Source organism: Myotis lucifugus, unplaced genomic scaffold (assembly GCF_000147115.1).
Source record: "Myotis lucifugus unplaced genomic scaffold, Myoluc2.0 scaffold_301, whole genome shotgun sequence".
In the NCBI taxonomy this organism is placed as follows: Eukaryota; Metazoa; Chordata; class Mammalia; order Chiroptera; family Vespertilionidae; genus Myotis; species Myotis lucifugus.
Genome location: NW_005871349.1, coordinates 1,176,469 through 1,182,865, shown reverse-complemented (window position 1 = coordinate 1,182,865; position 6,397 = coordinate 1,176,469). Strand labels below are relative to the sequence as shown.

Sequence of the window (6,397 nt, the reverse complement as noted above, 5' to 3'; positions counted from 1 at the left end):
ACGGTCTGTCCGAACTGCCAGTTGCACAGACTTCTTTATTCTCAGGGCTTCCTGACACTGTGACTTCCAAGAGAATGGTAAGAGGTACAATGTTTGCCAAAAGAGCCTTTCACTGGGCTAACGTTTCTCGCACCCATTGTGGGAAACATGGTCTGTGTTGCTACAGGAGTCCTCTTCCTGTTTCAAATCCACACAGCATTCCACTTGTTTCTGTGCTGCTATTGTGTTTTCTAGAAACATCAGCTCCCTATCTCCTATCAGAACACACGTGGTGAAGAACAATGCGGAGTCACCTTGCCTGTTGAGACCTGCTCGGGCTCGCACCTTTCCCAGGCCCTTGAGAAGCAGTGTCCCTGCGGTGCTTTCCGTAGCGTCACAGATCAGCTGGCGAGTCATCAGCTCACAGCCGTGAAACCAGCCGGGCCGGGAGGCAGAGGCTGCGTCCTGGCCAGTGTCCAGCTGTTCAGGCTCCAACCAACTCCTGACTCCGAAGCTGTGCAGTGGGGGTGGCATTAGCACCGACCCCACAGAGGGGTCTGGAGCACTGAAAGCAATCGTGCCCATGAGGACCGGGTGCTCACAAACAAGAACAACGATGATTTGGGGAACACGGGATAAGAAGAAATAACATGTCCCCAATAAAATTATGATTTGGCAACGTTTTTTACAAAAGCTCCTCATTACAAGCGGCTGTTCCAAAATAGAATAAGTGTTATTTCATTGTAATATTCCCCCCAGACTTCCGTAAAACAATGCTCACTTCTGTTTTCACATCATCCTCTCCTCTACCCCACCTGTCCTTCCTTCCTGCAAACATGTGTTGAGCTTCACTATTCTAGAATAGAGAATAGCTCATTCTAGATCACGAGGGTGTGAAGATGAATACCATAATGTGGAACTCAGATTCCTTGTGGTCCGGTGGGGGAGGCAGGAATGCACAAGTAAAACACGGTGCCGTCGAGAGAACGTGACGGCACCCCTGGCACAAAGTGGGTCCTAGTCCACTTGAACTGAGTAAAGGAAAGAGTGAACAAATGAATGAATTCATGCTGACCTGCAGGAGGTTATCACTGATTTGAGGGGCAAAATATCTTTGTGATGTTCATTCACATTTTATCCCTGAATTCTTCCTTTTATCACTTCCAGTTAAATGTACAGATTTTGCAGTTCTTTGCCCCAGATAACTATCAAGAAAGGACCTGCTCCCCCTGTAGAGACGGTCCTGGGTGTGTAAGAGGGAGAGCGGAGAAGCTGAGAGGCATGGAGCGCGGTGTGTGTCTGTGAGCAGCACCTAGATCTCAGAAAGGGAGGCTCAGGTACACACGGGGGCGCCTGGCGCAGGGGGGTCCCCAGGTCCCACAGCCCATGCGTGCCGCAGAGGCGAGAGCCAGCAGACTTTAGGGGAGTGCCGGCTCGGATAACGGCACTGTCACGGCCAGCAGGACGCGGTGTTGTTTAAAATTCTATTCCTTGTACACTCTCTGAAATTGTAACTTACTGCCTCTTCCTTAGACAAACACACACACTGAGTTTTTGTTGCCTTTTGATGATGGTCAGTTGAGGTTTTCAATTCCAGAGTTTTCTGCCTAAGGCTGGTCGCACACAAACTTCAAGGCCGAGGCCCCAGGAGACTGCAATCGGCTACAGCTGGATGTAAGAGACAAGCTGGGGAGAGAGGGGGAGAGAGATGGCGTCCTTTCTGCCCTTTCGCTCCTGCTAGAGAATGACAGCTACCACTCAAAAGACAGACACACCTGAGGGTCGCCTGGACATTCCTCTCCGCAGACATTTCTTGTCTGTTCGACCTCAGCCATTCTTGACTCTCAAAAGGCAGAAATGCAAGACCAGTTCCTTCAAACCCATGTCTAGGCCCTGCCCGCATGCCCCACCCCGGTCAGTTCCTAGCACAGCCCACGCTGTCACTACCGCAGAGCAGAAGCCTAAATATGTGATGGGAAAGTCTTCGAGGCACCTCTTCTCCCTCCTCTTCAGCACCTACTCCGGGTGCCGCTCACTGTGCCTGCTCAGCAGGCAGGTTTGATTCACTGGGGTGGAGTGAGCATGGCCAGGGGCAAGGAGAACACAACACGGACTGTGCATGGAACACAAACATGTTCTAAACATTTTAACAATGTCCCTGAGGTTGCACATGAAAGAAAGATGTATTTTTTAAGAGTGATTGGAAGAGGGATCCAAAGTTTCCTTAGACGTAACCCCTGGGTGTGAGCTATCAAGGTTTACTATATTTGGTGAGAGGCAGTTGAACACATTTAATGTTTTCATTAGACATTGCAAAGTAATATTAAAAATAAATTCCTTGAAGGCAGTAATGGATGCCAGTTATTAGGAAAGGATCACTCCTAGATGAGAAGAAACCAAAACAGAAGTTTCTAGAAAAGAAAGAGAATACTTCATAGCAAAATCTATCGGACAAGAAAGCTACACACATAGAAAAATGTATAGCCTTAAATATTTTCTTTCTTAAAAATAAAAGTGAATCAAGTGCTCATCCAAGGAAATTAGAAAATTTATAATTCTTACAAAGAAGAGAAGCCAGGAAGAGCAAATAAAGATAAAAGCTGAAAGTAACAAAAGATACAGCAAAAAATATGATTGAATGCATCCAAAAGTCCAAAACTTGTTTTTTTGAAAGAATAATTTGTGAGGTTGTTTAAAGAAGGAAAAAAGACAGGGACGGCAAAAATACACAAAATTAGTTATGAGAAAAGAGAAATGATCACAAATACTGAAGAGATTAAATATGTATATAAATGATAAACCCAAGTAACTCTGTGGTAACAATTTTTTTTTCAGTTTCCAAGTAATTTTATTCAGAATTTTGTGTTTGTTTCCTAAATCAATAAATACTGTACAAAACAATGTAAAAATGGCTACAGTTTTTCTCTCCCCCCCCCCCCCCCCCGACACACACACTTGGGGACAGTCCCCTGGGCCATCTGAGGGCTTCTCCCTCCAGGTTTGTGACACTCTAGCCCCCTCGAATCATCTTCAGAGGAATGTGGCTGAAGCGGGGAGGACCTCCTAGGGTTTGGAGGTTGACTAGGTTAAGGACATGGATTCGTGTGTTTTTTGGAGATGAGACAGCGCTTGGGGCAAGAGCTTATCCCAAAGAAAAGAGTATCTAAAATGTTCATTTTTATACCCTTCAGAAAGTGACATTTATTCAGAAGAAAACAGCAAAAGAAATGACAAGAGGTCCATCCCTTGGCTCCCTTCCCTCTTCCCTCCTGCTCCTCCTCAGCCCCTGAGGACTGAGGCCCCTCTCAGATGAGGTCAGCAACACTGAAGGTCTCAAAGCCTTGAAGAGTCCTCTTTTCTTCTGTCACCCTGTTAATAGCCACACCCTACGGCCAACATGCCCAGCCTGACAGCCTCTGTGGGTATAGTTCTTCCCACTGGTGGAAGGTCACAGTTAGTGGCTAAAGAAACCTGTGGCACATCCCTGCCTCTGGCCAGCAGTCAGTGTGGGTCAATACTCCGCTAGAGCCCAAGTGGAACTCCCTCCTGGTCACATCTCACTCCTCTGGTTCGCATCTCCGTGCAGGGCAGAGACAGCGAAGTCTCTGGCGTGCATCTGCTCAGTGAGCAGCCTTTCTGCGAGTGTCCGGGAGATGACTACCTGGGTGATGGGGAGGGTTTCATCCAAGGCACAAAGCACGTCCAGCTTCCACTCCCCTCCTTCCGCGTTGATGTAGAATTGGCAGATACCCTCCAGAGTCAACTCTTCCTTCCCGCCAAGAACTCGAATGGGGTCCCTCAGTAACGTCTGGGTCACCTCAAGCACTTGGGGCGTCATGGCACCGAAGCTGGCAGCAAATCACCCGGGAGTTGCTGGTGAGCTTTTGGAATATGTCATAGATGTGGTCCCTAAATCATGGCTTCACATTTCATCAGCGTCATCCATACAAACCTCTTGATGTGTTTGGGAGACAGGTATTGTAGGGCGCGGCTATAGAGTTAAGCCTTGGACTGACCTGTTGGCAAAGCTGCAAACAAATCCCAGCTTAGAGGGCACAGTCCTCTTAGCATAATTAGGCTTGACCTTATGATGCTCCCTAGATCTTATCTGGGAAGCTAATGGGCTGTGGGAGGTGCAGCAAGTGCTGCCAAAAGAAGTGAAACTCACAAGAACAGTGTAACTATGGTAACCACTACCTTGTTTACCTCTGGCTATAAAATAAAGGCTCAGCTTGCCTCTGGATCTCTCTCTGTGGCCTCAGCCAGGCACAGGAAGATCCACCTAGACCAGTGATGGCCAACCTATGACACGTGTGTCCGAGGTGACACGCAAACTCATTTTTTTGGTTGATTTTTCTTTGTTAAATGGCATTTAAATATATAAAATAAATATCAAAAATATAAGTCTTTGTTTTACTATGGTTGCAAATATCAAAAAATTTCTATATGTGACATGGCACCAGAGTTAAGTCAGGGTTTTTCAAAATGCTGACACACCGAGCTCAAAAGGTTCGCCATCACTGACCTAGACCCAGCTTATTCTCTTTGTCTGTCATTTCTTCATCCTTCACCGCCCTCACTCAGGCTTGTGGAACCCTTGGCTGAGCTGGCTATAGGTGAGCATGTCAAACACATGGCCTGAGGCACCCACGATGATATGGGGAGCACCCATTTGCAGCTTCTGCACCTCAGCGTGCACACTGGTACCCCCAAGGCAGGAGGCCCTCATGCAATGTCCTAGAGCCATGGCTACCTTCTGTATCTGCAGTGCCAATTCCCCAGTGGGTGCCAGGACCAAGACCTGGGTGGCCTGTTGAGCCAATGCAACCTGTTGCAGAACCGATGTGGCAAACGTGGCCATTTTTCCTGGGCTTGAGCGATCACATCATAACCCTTGATACAGGAGGATGGCTCGCTGCTGGATGGCAGGGGGCTTCTCAAAACCACAGGCGTAGATGCCACACAGGAGGGACCCATAGGCTCATGTCTTCAAAGCTGTCAACAGTCTCATTCCAGTTACTCTCAGTGCCGCCTTCAGGCTCCATTTCCCGGGGGCATTGTCTCTGGATGTGGTTTAAAGTCTGAGTCTGCTGACTGAGGCCCGATGGCTGGCTCTTCCTTCCCGCAGCTGGCCAAGCACGATGCCATCGCCATTCCCTGACCCCCCCCCCCCCCCCATAGCCCCCAGTTCCGGGAACCCTGACTCACAGACATGATCCTTAGACACTCCTGTGGTAGCACTTTGAATGGCTAGAGAAAAAGGCTATTTCCTAGAAAAATTATACAAGCTAAACATAAGAAACAAAATATTTGCCGAGACCATAGTAGATAGTAAAAACATGATCAAGGGTCTATCATTAACAATCCAAAAATTAGATGTTTCATATCTAAATTTTTTCTAATCTTTGAAGAGAAGGTCATTTCAGGGTTTATTCTGGGCCATATAAAAATATGGAAAACTCCGCAGTTCTTTTTACAAAGGCCGAATGACCTTCCTACTAAGTACTGATAAGGAAGTTAAAAACAAACAAACCGATTATTCCCTGTATAAGATTCAACGTGTCAATTTTTAATTTAGGATGCCTGCATTTGTATCCCAATACGTAGGAGTTGAGACCAAGGGACACTACTGCCCTGTAGGAGGGTCTTCATAGAGAAAAGCCCGTCTGAATGGCTTTCGATGTCCCCTCATCTAGAAATAAACCCAGAAGGCAGGAATGCAGCTTGGATTCCAGCTGCCACTTCAGTAAGAAGTCAGATGTGGACCTTGGGTGAGCAGTGTGAGCGCCATGTGGACATGGTTTTAAAAACTCTGTTCCATACTGGTGGCTGCGCTCTGGCTCTGCCTCCCCATGGATATGTAAAAGCCTCAGAACAATAGGACCCGGATGCTTGTGCCCAGGTGCAGCGAATCAGGCAGGAGCTGGGAAGAGAGCAACCGCCCTGGCATCCAGTCCTGGGGAGGCCGAGAGGGCAGGAGGGAGTCAGGACTCCGCTCCAGAGCTGAGCAGAGGAGAAGAAAATGGCAGCTGCAGAGGCAGACCTGTCAGGCACCTGTCCCCGGGCCAGACTAGAAAGACAACTAAAATGGAAACATCCACCTGGAATTACCAACTGAGGCCCAGCTGAGGAGACTTGTATCACGGGAGGACAGAAAACACATGGAGACAGGTAGGGAGGGCGAGGTCCCGGGAAGAGCTGCCCCAGCTCCCAGGGGCCGTGGGCTGAGAGGGAGGAGGAACTCTCTGCCATGGGAGGGTCTGTTCCCTCAGAAGACAGAGGCCTGGAGCCCAGAGACCCGCCGCCCAGGTAGCATCCAGCCGTGAAGGCAGCACCAGAACTGGTAGGAGAGAGAGTGGCGGTTTCATTTATGTTTTTCTCTAAACCGAGAGCCCAGGAGTTTTCATTTGCAACTACG

At 48.3% G+C, this 6,397-nt stretch overlaps 1 pseudogene; it reads right to left on the bottom strand.

The window, feature by feature from the left end:
- Positions 1-3,284: 3,284 nt before the first annotated feature.
- Positions 3,285-5,024, bottom strand: LOC102418699 (annotated as a pseudogene).
- Between the last annotated feature and the right edge of the window lie 1,373 nt (positions 5,025-6,397).